Here is a 13264-nt window from a genome sequence, read left to right on the forward strand (position 1 = left end):
ATCTGGGCAGTGCTGGCTGCCATCCTGCAGCTGGGGAACATCTGTTTTACCTCCTGTGAGGTATGTTAACACCTCGCCAGTTTGGCCGTGAATATCAAACAGGTCAGCAGCCTCGTGTGATGGGGCTTGGGAGAGTAGTCTCAGTTGCACGTGGTCATCTAGAGCCCATTCCCCTCCTTCAAGACTGCGGCCAATACCCAGAGAAACGGAGAGCAGAACCCAGATGCCTGGGCTGCCAAGGGATAGTTAGAGCCTGAAGAGCTGATCTACAAGCCAAAGGCAAGATTTTGCCCACTACAGCGTGACCCACCCCTATGCAGTGGGATGAGTTCAATTTTCTGCAGAAGTGTGCTGGTTAAGTGTGGGACTCTGTATCCAGGACAAGCTTAGACGCATTCTTCTCCCCCATGATTTAGAAGGAATCCTTTGGCCTTGCAGCCATCCCCAGCGACACGGAAATCCGGATTGTGGCCAATTTGCTGCATGTCTCAGCAGATCGCCTCCAAAGCGCCATCACTCACCGAGTCACGGTGAGTACCGCATGGCCCCTTCAGCCCGCTCCCCGTCATCCTGAGGGACTTCAGTGTGGAGGTTGCATTGTGTAGAAAGAGTGCTTGTGCCCCAGCCCAGTACTCTTTCTGCAGAGGGATCTGAGCAGCGTGTCTGCTGGCAGCTGCTTTACTGTTGCCTCCTACTGAGTGATGCAAGGAAGGTTGCAGCTGAAGAACCAGGCCTCCTATCCAGGTGAGAACAAAAATTCTGCTGCTCCTCATTCCCAGGAGCAGACTGTGCAAGGGCGCACTTCCTTCCTCCTGCGCTAGTGCAGATGTGAGCAGCTCACGTGTTCCCATCGCATGCAATCCTGAGTAGCCATGGATTGAGATACAGTGGGCTATGCTCATGCAGCAACAGATTGCACCCCTGGCCAGGCTAAACTATGCCGCAAAAAGGCCCTGTTTATTAAGGAGTTCATATTTGTGCCTATAGTTAAAATCTGGGGGGAGCTGGTATCCATAAGCCAATTGCTAATTATCATCAACATCCAAACCTTCCAATTTAAGAGATTTACCAACAGATTCCTGCACTCCCCATCCCCTACATTACTGAGTCAAGAGCCTGACCAAAGGAGTAACTCTTACAGGGGCTCTGAAATGCATTGAACTCAGGATCTGGCAGTATGCTGGAGGGAGAAGGCTCCCGAAGGGATGGGTCCTCCGATGAGAATGTCCTGGCACTAGGGTAACCAGATAGCAAATGTGAAAAATCGGGACAGTGGGTGGGGGGTAATAGGAATAGGATGGGGGGGGGGAAATAGGAAAATAGGAAATGGCCCAAATATCAGAACTGTCCCTATAAAATTAGGCAATCTGATCACCCTACCTGGCACTAGTCCTGGAGGGCTTAAACTCTGGGAGTTGACAGCAAGAGCAATGGAAAGTGACTTCTGCAGTGGGTTGTAGAGGGAGATTTGATGGGTTTAATTCTTATTTATACTAAGACCCCTTTCCATCACTCTGGCAGTGTAAAGAGACCTTGAAGTGGGCATAAATTACATCTACACCTACCGTAAGACCCCTTTGTATTGCTAGACATGCATAAGTGTGCCACAATGCATATGTGATTCTGGCCTGATTTGAGATCTCTGACAGCTGACTCCCAGACCACGAAGGGACCTATTAATAAAGTTCTATTCTAACTTTCATCTTGCTTTATCCACGGGATTTCCCAGGCAAAGAGCTTTGTTAGGTTGACTCAATTACTTACGGTTTCCGGATAAAAACATTTCCCATCAGCCTTTTATAACAAATAGTGCCTCTTTCTGTCCAGGTGACGTCTTATGATCGAATATTCACCCCTTTGTCTGTCGAAAGCGCCATTGATGCCAGGTAACTTCCAATGCTTTTGTCTCTTTGTCTTAGTTTGGTGAGAGAAGCCCCAATGTGTTGTCTTTATGGTAACATGTTTTGCTCTTCTCCCTCCCCAAGGGATGCCATTGCCAAGGCTCTGTATTCCCTGCTCTTTGACTGGCTTCTGGTGAAGATCAATGAGTGGCTAGCCCCCTGGGAAATGGAGAGCACTCTGGGCATTGTCGACATATATGGCTTTGAGGTGACTTTCTGGTTACATTGTATGGTCTTGGAGCTATTGAAAGGGCTGCTTGGGCTTCTGGTTCATTTATTAATGAATTTATTAATGAATTTATTAGAAGGGGGAGGTCATAGGTGTTGGCTGGGGGAGAAGACAGCGTCCCCTAAAATTTGGGGTCCTGTGTATTTGAAATGTCTGTAAAGCACCGTGTGTATTTTCAGTGCTATAAAAATAATAATAGGGATAGCTTGGCACTGTGCGCGTGTGTGCGTGCAGATGGCCAAGCGTCTTGGGATTACATTAGCACAAACCCAGGTCTCTATCCAAAACTTGAACTGAATCCAAACTACACCTCTGTTCCCGTTTCTACCAAGTCATGACAGTACCTACCACTTTACAACACATAAACTGTATTAAATATAGATCAAAAGCCTGGCCCCGAAGAGAGTGTTGTAGTTGAAAGCCAAAGAAAGTTGTGTGTGGCTGTTAGCAAGACACTAATTTAAACCCAGGGTTTAGGTTCTGGTTAAAGAAGGTCTTACAGAACCTAGAAGCAATAGAAATAAATTCCTATGAAAATCGTTTGGATTTAACACTTCCCTAGCAGCCCCATCCCTGCCATGTTGTGCTAGTGCAGGGGAGCTGGAGAATGAAACTTGCCAGATCACTTCCATTGTCCAAGCCCAGAGAAACACCAAAAGTAAACAAGCAGCACAAATGATGACAAATGCACTTGATTTAAAAATAGAATAAAATTGAGTTTTAATCATCTTGGGTGTTCCCAGTAACATAAGTAAGAAACTCGTTTCTCGTTGAACATGCTTTTTAACCTGACAGTGCCCGTTCATCCCTCGCACTCTGATGAAGTTGAAACTCTATTGGGTTAACACTCTTTTACTTGTTTTTTAATTTGTTGTTGTTTTCCACGTGCCCCTGTTTCCTGCTCTCATGCCATTCCCGACCTGATTAAGGGCCCAACAGCCACTGAAGTCAATGGAAAGACTCCCATTGATTCACGGGGCTTTGGATCAGACCCTAGAAGCAGGACCTATAATGGAAGCCTTGTGAGACTACTAATGTATTGCAGTAACACTCTCAAGCCCTAATCAAGGCCTGGAGCAAACCAGAAATGAGACAACTTGTACTTCTCAGGCTAATTACCAGCGTTTGCCAAGAACAGGCTGGCTGGACTATGGGCTCAAGTCAGCAGAGACTGATGCTGTATGTTCTGCACAGCTCTGCACACCCTCCAGGAGGGACTGCAGCACAACCTCTTCACGTTGACTTTACTCCACACCTGCCCCTCTGACCCTCTTCTGCCCTGCCCTGTCCCCCTCATCTCTACAGTGTCTCCCTCCCGTCCCCTTTCTTGCCATTTAGCTGATCCCTTTCTGAATAATTTCTGTGCCCCTCCCCCAAAATCAAGGCACTAACATGCTGTTTGCTGCCATCCCATTGTTCACCCCTTCCCTCGCCCTGTGTCTGTCTTCTCCATGAGAAGGTCAGCTCTTTGGCTGAGGGACTGCCTCCTATGCTTTGTTCAGTGCCTCACACAATGGGGCCCCATTCTTGGGGTTGGTCCTTCGGCATTATTGTGATAACGATGATGATTAATAACAGAAAAGAGTGAGGCATGTGTCTTCCCGCACGTCCGCAGGATCTGGGGGTGAACAGCTTGGAGCAACTGTGCATCAATTTTGCGAACGAGCGTCTCCAACTTTTCTTCAGCCAGACAGTCGTTGCCCAGGAAGAGGTAAAATAGAACCTTCCCCATTAGGTGGGGAATGGCACACATGGCAGCGAGTCGAGTCAGTCTCAGTTGGCTGGTGCTCCCTCGCAGGAAAGGAGGGGGTTGACTGGATCTGGTGCTCTCGTCCAATACCAATGTGTTCCCACCACAGGGCATGTCTCTGAGGTTATGTACATTGTTCGTGACCCTGTGCTAATTTTGCAGTAAGATCATGAGAGAGAGAGAGACTGCTAGAGCACTTCTCCGTTTTACAGGGTTATAAGCAGCTTAGTCGGGATCTGAGACCCTGATCACACCTATGACTTTAAGGCTTGTTCTGGTAGCCTAGGGGTTTCACTTTGCTTTGCCTCTGTGCAGGAAATCAGTGTAATTTCCAGACTCAGCATCTCTTACGCTCCCCCTTTTCTTGCTCTAGTGTAGCTCTCGCCTCACAGATTAGAAAGAACATTAGCAGGCTTAGAAGAGGGTCCAATGGGCTAAAATGGGGCAGCTACCATGCAAGTTTCTAACAGTACTAATTAACAATTGGATCTCTCTGCTAACTCCCTGATTTCCTCTCCTTTTCATGGCTTGTGGGCGGGGCTGGCTGGATGACCTCTGATCCGTAGGAGGAATACACCCAAGAAGAGCTAGTCTGGATTCCCATTTCCCAGATGCACAATGAGTCATGCCTGGATCTGATTGCTGCAAAGCCCCATGGCATTTTACGCATCCTGGATGACCAGACCTCATTGGCTCAGGTTAAGAACGCATCATGGCTTTCAACCATGCTTGGTACAGCAAGTGAAGTGGGGAGTAGGTTAGTGGGTTTTGGAGAAAGGTCACTCGGGACTAGTGAATCCTGATTTTGATGCTCACTCTTCATTCGTCTCCAGTTTTACTGAAAATTTTCAGGGCTGCTCTTCTGCTAAATGGGATTGTGTTTACCTTTGTGTGTGTGTGTGTGTGTGTGTGTGTGTGTGTGTTGGGGGGGTACAGTAGTAGAGAAGACATTTGTGAGATAAGACAGTCTGGAAAAGCTGAGCTATTTCACTGCTTGGAAACTGGCATACTTTGTTTTTTAAAATCCTGTCTCAAAAGCAGTTTGGTGCAGTTTTCCAAGTGTATTTTATTTAGTAGACCTCCATGAGGACTGGTGTCTTCGAATAGATTTGAAAAGGTGGGGTGGGGTGGTTATTTTTTAGAGTTATTTTGCCGACTTAAAATGCCATGGCGTGGTCAAAGGTGGACATGACTGTTGTTTGTCCTTGAAGAGTTTATATGATAATCCTCTTTCCCCATCCATCATGGGTTGTCAGTGGGTGTAGTAGTTCCGGGGTGGGGCTCGTCCCTTCCTGGGGCGCCTGAAAGCCAGGCCGCCCCGCTACAAAGCGAATACCAGTTAGGGCCCCGACCTTTGGGTAGGGGCTAAGCACACAATTAACAGTTCTGAGCTCAGGCCCCTTGTGCAGGGGCTGAGCACACAATTAACAGCTCCGGCCCTGGGTCAGGGCGGGGCTGCACACCAATAGTCAGTCAGTGGCCCAGGCCTTGTAGCAGGGGCTGGGTCAGTTTGGGTTAGCCCAGGCCCTAGGTCAGGGCGGGGCAGCCAACGGATAGTCTGTCAGAGGCCCAGGCCCCTTGGACAAGGAGGAGGAGAGACTGCCACCCAGCGCGGGGTGGCAGGGGGGAAACACAGGCCCACCCACTCCACTGTGTTCCAGCCCGGGGCCCTATCCGCAGCAGTCCGCCTGCCGCGCAGTCAGTGGGGATCCTGACCGCAACACACTGACATGGGTTCGGGGTCTGCTATCCCCGGGCCACTTCCCATCTCCTCCTCCATGGGTACCTGCTCCTCCTGAGTTCCGTCTGCTGGGTCGCAGATCATGGGCTCCTCCGGGCCCCGAGCACCAGGTAGGTCTGTCGCTCCCTCTGGGCCCTCGGCGGGGGGAAGCTCAGACCGCTCCTCAGGATACCGGGCTCTCGGCAGGCTCGGCCAGTCCTCCTCAGGGTACCGGGCTCTCGGCAGGCTCGGCCAGTCCTCCTCAGGGTACCGGGCTCTCGGCAGGCTCGGCCAGTCCTCCTCAGGGTACCGGGCTCTCGGCAGGCTCGGCCAGTCCTCCTCGGGATACCGGGCTCTCGGCAGGCTCAGGTCCGCGGGAGCTCGGGCACCAGCGTCTGTCCTCTCCCGCTGCCGGCCAGCTACTGAGCGCTGGGGCCTGGCCTTTATACTTCCTGTCCCGCCCCTTGACTTCCGGGGGGCGGGGACAGGCCGCGGTGGCTCCGCCCACTCTGGCGGCTTTTCTGGCTCATCGCTTCCTGGGGCGCCTGGAAGCCAGGCCGCCCCGCTACAGTGGGGTTTGAACACCAGACCCTAGCACTAAAACACAGAGCTGCTACCTCTTAAACTGAAAGAGTGACTCTAATAGCTGATAGCTGTAGTAGACTCTTATCCCCTTATGTGAACCATCCACTAGCAGTTTGGGAGAGATAGCTCAGTGGTTTGAGCATTGGCCTGCTAAATCCAGGGTTGTGAGTTCAATCCTTCAGGGAGCCACTTAGGGATCTGGGGCAAAATCAGTACTTGGTCCTGCTAGTGAAGGCAGGGGGCTGGACTCGATGACCTTTCGGGGTCCCTTCCAGCTCTATGAGATAGGTACAGAGTATAACACAGCTGAACAGTGGGTCACACATACAGTGTAAAATGTGTCTGGTTCCCTTTAAGGAACTAATATGTATTTACATCCTTAATCCCAGTTTAACAATGGCTCTACAATCTGAGAATAGGCTAAAACACTGTGAGGCATGTGTCTATCTCCTGCACAGGCCACTGACCACACCTTCCTCCAGAAGTGCCATTACCATCATGGAAACAGCCCTTGGTATGGCAAGCCCAAACTGCCTTCACCAGTCTTCACCGTGCAGCACTATGCAGGTCCTGTCACCTACCAGGTAAACTCCTGGGACCAGACTGGAGCAGTCTCTGAGCAGTGAGCTAGGGATGGAGGTGATGAGGCATCAGTACGTTGGGAGCTTGGGGGTGCTTCTTAGGGAAAGCTCTGCACTGTTCTCAAGTTACACTGGGCTAATTCTGAGTCATTATAGGACGTGTCAGAAGGTTCGTTGAAGGGAACTTTTGCAGCATGCCGGGCTGCATTGGTCAGTGATGGGGTTTTTGTGTCTGGCTGTGATGATCTATATTCTGATCAGTCAGAGTTTGGCTTCACAGGTTCACAAGTTTCTGAATAAAAACCACGACCAGCTGCGCCCAGAGGTCCTTGAGATTTTCTCCCAGAGTCACCTCAAGGTACAGTATTCATTCTGGGTTATGCTGCTCTGATGCAGGATCCTTTATGGCTTTCTTCAGGGAAGCCCAAAGACCCAGGCGATGGGAGGTAGTTTGGGAAATAGTAAGAAACTTGACACTGCCGTTTGGGAAACCTGGATGAGCCATGGATATAGACCCATTAAAGCCAAACTCATTGCTGGCTTACCCTCTGAGCTCCCCAGGGAGATCAGTCGCAGTGCCCAGGGTGTATGTTGGCAGCGAATTAACCCAGTCTATCCACTATCTCTTCCAGACTCTTAAATCCCTATTTTTTGTCTCTCCTTCCCTTCCCTTTCCAATATTTATCCCCCCACCCCTTTCCCCCCAGAGACAAACACCTGACTCTGCTCACCCTGGTGGCCTGGTGCCAGCTTTGGAGGAGTTGATACACACCCTCAGGGTTGGTCCTTAGTGTTGTTTCTGATGCTTCTAGGCAATAAGAAGCTCCACTGAGCTAGGAGAAACCACAGTCCCTTCTTTAAATGCATTGGAGACAAAGTATACACCTTACCAACTCCATGGGCAGATGGGTGAAGTGGGAACATACTCTGGTCACAAACAGTCCCAGCCCTGCTCTTGTGGATGGGAGGATGATGGGGCCGGGTCCTCATTCTTTGACCATAATAATTTCAGAAACTCGTATTTCATAGCACAAAGGGGAGCATTACTCACTGATTTCCCTTTTCCATCTCCTTTCCAGCTGGTGTCCCACCTTTTCCAGCGGGCCAAGGGACATCACGGACTGCAGGGGGAGTTGGCCATGGGAGGCAAAGGGCTTAAGCATCACGCCTCTACACTGGTGTCCCGATTCCAGCAGTCCCTGCAGGATCTCACAGCCAAGCTGAGGAGGTGAGCGACACCATGATGGCACTGTCCCCATTGCAAGCTGACTGCCCTACTCAGAGTCACCCCTGGCTAGAATCTATAAGGGCTTGGTTTGAGGGGAGATTGGGAAGCTTGGGGGGACTGGGAATGGGCTACAGAACCAGAAAAGGAGGATTGGCTTTGTGTGGCAGAGACTGACTGGGCAGCTGTGGGGATTTGGGAGCTCCCCTTGGCCCTGGGAATGGACTGGGGTTAAGTCAGGACACTTCTGGGACTGGAAGGTTAATGTGTTTTCCCATTCCTCTGCCCTGCAGAAGCCATACTTTCTTCATTCGCTGCATCGTGCCCAATCTGAAAAAGGTAAGAAAACCACCTGCTTTAGGTGGCAGAAGCAGCCACAGGTTTTGGGGGACCTCTTCAGACAGAGGAGTTCACTCCCTTGCTCTCCAGTCTTCCCCACTTGGCCTGCTGCCATCTGGTCTTCACTCCCATTAGTGGGGCATAGCATTGCGAGGTGTCTCCTCTGCCCTGCCTGCGCAGACCCTCTCTGGAACAGGATTTCAGTGACAACTACTCTGTGGGTACATCTACACTACAGGGGGGAGTCGATTTAAGATATGCAAATTCAGCTACGTGAATAGCGTAGCTGAATTCGACGTATCGCAGCCGACTTACCCCGCTGTGAGGACGGCGGCAAAATCGACTTCTGCGGCTTTCTGTTGGCGGCGCTTACTCCCACCTCCGCTGGTGGAGTAAGAGCGCCGATTTGGGGATCGATTGTCGCGTCCCAATGGGACGCGATAAATCGATCCCCGAGAGGTCGATTTCTACCCGCCGATTCAGGCGGGTAGTGTAGACCTAGCCTATGGTCCCAGCTACAAGCTCTGCTCTGTCTCTCACAACCTCTGCCCACGTGGTCCCTCCTTCACACCTGTTGGGAAATTGCATCAGTGCCTCCAGAAACCTGAGGGGCAGCATGTGGAGAGCATACCACCCACCCTCGAGCATGGCAAAATCTCTGTATGGGATTCACGGAAGCTTGGGGGGGGGATAAACCAACAAGGAGTGGCTGTTCTTACTGGTCCACCTCTCTATCTGTCCATTCCCTCTTCCCCATCCACCCCGGCTTTCCTCTCCCTGTGGCTTCACATCACAGCTGTCTGATGTCTTTGATGTGGAATATGTCACTTGTCAGCTGAGGCATTCTGGGATACTGGAGGCCATACACATCAGGAAGGAGGGATACCCCATCCGCATCCCATTCCAGCACTTCTTAGTCAGGTACTTTGGTTTGTCTTCTCTTCCTCTTCCTTTTGGCTGGGATTTCTAGGCAGCTCAAGGGGAATGAAGCAAGCAATGGGGTGTGGCAATTTGTCTTGGGCCTACCTCCTTCAGGCTTGTTTGGATCTGTCTATCTTAGGTACTTATCTGGATCCTATTACTATGGTATCAGAGTAGGATTGCCAATCCTCCAGGATTGCCCTGGAGTCTCCAGGAATTAAAGATTAATCTTTAATTCAAGATTATGGTGTGATGAAAACTCCAGGAATATGTCCAACCAGAATTGGCAACCTTATATCAGAGTCCCTCACAATCTTTAATGTATTTATCCTCACAACATCTCTGTGAGGTAGGGAAGTGTGCTGATGTCTTTCCTGGTAAGAAAAATAAAAGAAATAGATGTTGGGGGATAATTCAAATCAAAATATGTTCTCCCCAAATGTCTCTCTCTAAAGAGTCTAGGTTTGGGAAGGTAAACACTGGAAGTCAATAAAGGGAAGTGGCACAAGGATTTGATAATAGGAGAATGGGTGCTCTCACCAGTAGGCCATGAGTTCAAATCCAGTATTGGCCCCAGAACCTGCAAGTGCGCGCGCACACACGCGCAAGTAACTTTCTGCACATGGAGAATCCCATGGCACACAGTGTGTGGAGTTGTTCATGTGTGTGAGTGCTGGCAGGACTGGGTCCATACTTGTAGCAGCTGAAAGCCACTTCCAAGGGATGGCTTTATGGTGGCCTTTGTGAAATGTTCTCAGTTCAGTTTCTAATGAAATATCCCCATGACATATGCTGCCAGCAGTACCCAACAGGCCTCAGGGAGATCATTTGTGCCTGATTTTCCATAGCTGCCAGAGTGCTGGGCTTGGTTCTCTTACCTGACCCTCCTGGTGTCATCCAGGGCATGCTGGGCTTCCTCCTTGTCTTTCAGGTATGGGGCCCTGACTGGCCAAGGGCAGAGCTATTCGCAGGAGAGGGATGGATGCGCCGCGGTGCTCTCGCATGTGGTGGGGGACCCCTCGGACCTCTATCAGATTGGAGTAACAAAGGTGGTGTCTAAGGATTCCCCTGTCTTGATCCCAGAGCCCTGTCTGTCCATCCCCTTGGTGCTGATGTTAAGTAGGGTGCTCAGCTCCTGCACATGAACAGATGAGTGGGAGAATTGATCTCCTGCCCGGGCCATTTCTATTGTTTGACCTCTATTTTATTGCTTTTAGCTGGAGATTGTTAGTGCCTGTGATAGGGAAAGACAACGCTGGCTGTAGGCAGCCGTAGGGCAGACACTGATTCCCTTGGGCAGCCAATGCATCTCAGTCTTGACCTGTGCCTCCACCTACCTTCTGTGTGCACCACTGTGCTAACCTACAGCACGCCCTGGTGTTCCACTGCTGGGCCCCCCACACTCGGCACTCCCAAGGTACCTCAATCCTGAGCCAGGGCCCCCCATTCCAGCCCTCCCTAGATAGATAGAGGAGCTGGAATAGCGACCCAGGGGCACCTTATCTAAGAACAATGGACTCATGTCAGTGGGTAGCCTGTGTTATGATGGGCGGCAATGGCTCCAGGGGGTTTAGGGTGACATTAAGGGGTTGTAAACACCAGTGTCTATTATAGACTCTGCCCCTTCTTGGGGGTCAGCAGCTGTTTGCTCTGCCTAGGTCTTCCTGAAGGAGAAGGCCAAGCAGCTGCTGGACAGAAGATGGAACCAGAAGCAGAGCTGGGCCGTTGTCACCCTCCAGCGGAACCTCCGAGGCCTCATCAGCCGCAGGCAATTCCAGGTCTTCCGGCAGAAGGTCATGGTCATCCAGGCTCATTTCCGGGGGCACCAGGCAAGGTCAGAGGTCAACGGCCACACCAATGCTCATATTCTGTAGCCAGTTGTAAGCATAAGCACCTGCTGGGGGCCGTGCACTGATTCAGTAACTCGGAGTCCAGCCCTGTGTCCCCACCTGCAAGGGGATGCAGGGACAGAATGGGCACTGCCCGTCTTGATTGCCCACCTGGTGTGCTTGTCTATGCTAGGAGCGTGTCCTTGCTTGACAAACATTTACTGATGTGGATGTAGCTCACCGGGGTCTAACATAGAATCAGAGTGCAATTATTGAGACAGCCCTGACAGCGGTTCTCATGTTGCAAACTCACGCTCTTGATAGTTGGAAGCAGAGTTTCTTAAGCAAGTGTAACACACAGGTCCCACTCTGTCAATCCACAGAAGATATGGGCTGATACAGCCATGGCTATGGAACCTTAGCTCAAGCTGTAGCAGTTCATGCTTTTAGCTTTAGCGGTCCCCGGTTCAATCCCCAGCGTATTGGCCATGGGGGCGGCCCTCACACAAGGCAGCACCGTGTGGGGACTCTCACCATGTTTGCCCACCAGTGTGCTTGGAAAATGATTTCAAATCTGACACTAAGTCCTGTGATACACAGGGCCTTCCGTGCCCTGTATTCGTCCTTCCTAACACATAGGAACAGCCAGAAAGTTCGCCTCTCCCCTTGGGCATTGTGCAAGGGTTGATCCTGAGGCCGATACTTTATCATAACTGGTTATTAATTCCCCTGTGTGCTGTAGTGGCCTGTCAGGGGATGGATCGGAACAATGGCTGGGATTTGCAAAGATGCCCTGGGGAGATAAGCGCCTAAATCTCATTGAATTACATTGGGAATTTGGTGCCTAACTCCCTTGGGAATTCCAACCCCGATGAATACAGATGGCAAACTCAAGATGTTTTGCTGATTGTCGTATGAATATAGCTAAACTGGCGAAACCCTCCTGCCACGCATGCAGTGATACTGATACAAAAGTGCCTCTACTGGTGTAGCTTGGGAAACTGGCATAAACTATGCGGGTATAAGCAGTTATGCTGGTATAACTGCATCCACGCGAGGGCTTATGCCTGTATATTGGTTTAAAAAAAAACACCAACCCCCCCCAACACCCTGCCCTCCCCTCCCAACAGACACCGCTGTAACTGTTTAGGGGAGGCCAGGCTAACCAGGAAGGCCAAATCAAATGCAGCCTGTTCTTTTCTGGTGTTGCTGAGCTTGTGCCTTGCTTACACCAGAGCTGCATTGGGCCTGTGCTCCTGGGCTTAGTCCACAGGCTGGCCTGCTTTGCTGAATTTCCCTTCCCCTCCTGCCCCCACTCTGCTCTCAGGAAGCGCTACAGGAGGCTGAAGATGATGCTGGTGCAGCTTGGGACGGTAGTTTTAATCTCCAGGCCCTTGGTGCAGACACGGAAGCGCTGCCAGGTAATAATACCATGCCTAGGAGCAGATATGGCACACATGGCCGCGCTGCAGGGACCATTCACGCTCCGGGATATGCAGACACAGTTTGTGGAGGTGTGCTTAGGGTGGGGACAGGGTGATCTCTTTAGATAGTTTCTGGGATTTAGACAGTGGCATTTCCCAGCCTGTTAAACCTGCCTTTGGCTCTCAGAGCAGATGAAGGGGCTGGGACTGGGAGCGAGCAGGGATGGGGGACATGGGTTGCTCTTTGTCTTACTGCACAGGGAGCCCCGGTGGACAATTTGAGGCTTTACAGGCGAGTCCCCTTAAACCCCTTCTGCGACCGAGGGCAGGAGCTATGAACAAGGCGCTGCGGGAATACAAGGAAGCTTTAAAACATTATTTGGCCTCAGTATTCAGGGTGCCAGGCAGAACATGCCTAACCCGCAGCAGGGGCAGGCACGGGGAGAGCTGAGTGGCAGCCTCACATCACTAGAGTACAGTCATCAGGGTGAAGAGGAGCCTGAAACCCAGGCTGGGGGCACCCCACTCTTGGGGAAGGTGGGAGATGTGACTTGAGCAGGGTTGTGTCCCAGAGGGGCTTGAGAGGTGGCCCCTCAACTGAGAGCAAAGCAGGTGTCGTTAAGGCTGCTAAGTGTTTAATAACAGGAGATCCTCATTCCACCGCGGGGAGTGTCCAGTGATACAGGCCAAAATAGGAGGCGATTGCTCACATTTTTTTCTGATCAAGATCTGCTTAGGCAGAAGCCTGTTGGTGTCAGTG

The sequence above is a fragment of the Malaclemys terrapin genome, chromosome 13 (genome assembly GCF_027887155.1).
Source record: "Malaclemys terrapin pileata isolate rMalTer1 chromosome 13, rMalTer1.hap1, whole genome shotgun sequence".
Classification (NCBI taxonomy): domain Eukaryota; kingdom Metazoa; phylum Chordata; order Testudines; family Emydidae; genus Malaclemys; species Malaclemys terrapin.